Genomic DNA, 1,407 nt, shown 5'->3' with positions numbered 1-1,407 from the left:
AATGCTAGACTAATCATAAAGAATGAGGAAACAGGCAAAGCAATAGGTATACATGGAGAAAATAAAAGAAGCAACAATGGCTTCAGACTGTTACAATAGGGCTTTTCATTGACTGTCATTTGTTTCGAGCTCCTATCATATGTTGTATAATCCGTGTATTATATGGCTTTTCATCTATTGTCATTTGTTTCGAGCTTCTGTCATGTCACATAATATTAATATATCTACGTCATACGTCTTTGGTTTGTATCATTGTTATATACCAATAACATAATATATGGCAGAGGACGAAAAAAATAAGTTAAAATGTTGATTGGAAAAGATTGAAGTACACTTCCAAGGAAAAGAAAATATTGCATATGAAAGGTATAAATTCTTTACTTACAAACAAGACCCAGGACAACCAACCAATAATTTCATAACCGAGTTGAAGAAAAGGGCAGGTAATTGCAAATTGGAAAAGCTTCAAGATACTCTTATTGTAACAATGATTATATGTGGCATTAAGAACAATGAAATACGAGAAAGACTATTACAAGAAGATGGTCTTACATTGGAGAAAGCAATCGAACTTTTGCCAGGTAAAGAGTCATCCAGAGCCAGAAGTGAAATGATGAGAGTAGGAGCCTCGAGTAATGTAATAGAAGTAGAAGCAGACAACAAATCAGGTAATCGTTATCAAGGTGGTGGGAAGGAAAAACATCAAGAGGTCAGAGATCAGAAGGAGTCAGAATATACAAAATTGTAATAAATTTGGTTAAAGGTCGCATTGAATAAATAATTGTCCAGCCTTTGGTAAGGTATGTAATTTTTGTAAATTACCAAATCATTTTGCAACAGTATGTAGAAAGAAAAAATTTCAAAACAAAAAGGTTAATGAAATAAATACTGTAACTAAAAGTCCAAAGGTAACAAGTAGTTGTAATGATTTGTTCGTAGACAATGTACTAGAAGTTAATGCAGGGGAAAATAATTTCACAAATATAACAAGTAGTTGTAATGATTTGTTCATAGGCAATGTACTAGAAGTTAATGCAGGGGAAAATAATTTCACAAATATAGCATGGTTTGCAGATTTAAATATAAATAAACATAAAATTACTTTCAAAATAGATTCAGGTGCAATGGCAAATGTATTACCATTGTGTATTACCAATGAGTAGGTATTTTTGAAACTTTAGAAAGGATTTTCTAACAGGGTAATCATGAAAACAAATACAAAACTACAATCTTACACTGGAAATAATCTTAATGTGGTAGGTATAGGTAAATGCACATTACACTGTGAAAGAAATAAAGTTGAACATGATTTAGACTTTTATATTGTAAATTCTAAAACTGAAGCAATTTTAGGCTTAAATTCTAGTATTCAATTAAATTTAATATCTAAAGTAAATAGTGTAGGGA

General features: G+C 30.8%; 1 pseudogene; it reads left to right on the top strand.

Annotated features, from left to right (window-relative positions):
- Window positions 1-277: 277 nt before the first annotated feature.
- LOC126890919 (uncharacterized) lies at window positions 278-1,040 on the top strand (annotated as a pseudogene).
- The last annotated feature ends 367 nt before the right edge of the window (window positions 1,041-1,407 follow it).

Source organism: Diabrotica virgifera, chromosome 9, assembly GCF_917563875.1.
Source record: "Diabrotica virgifera virgifera chromosome 9, PGI_DIABVI_V3a".
NCBI lineage: Eukaryota > Metazoa > Arthropoda > Insecta > Coleoptera > Chrysomelidae > Diabrotica > Diabrotica virgifera.
Note: the sequence above shows the minus strand (reverse complement) of the source record. Positions and strands in the feature narration are given on the sequence as shown.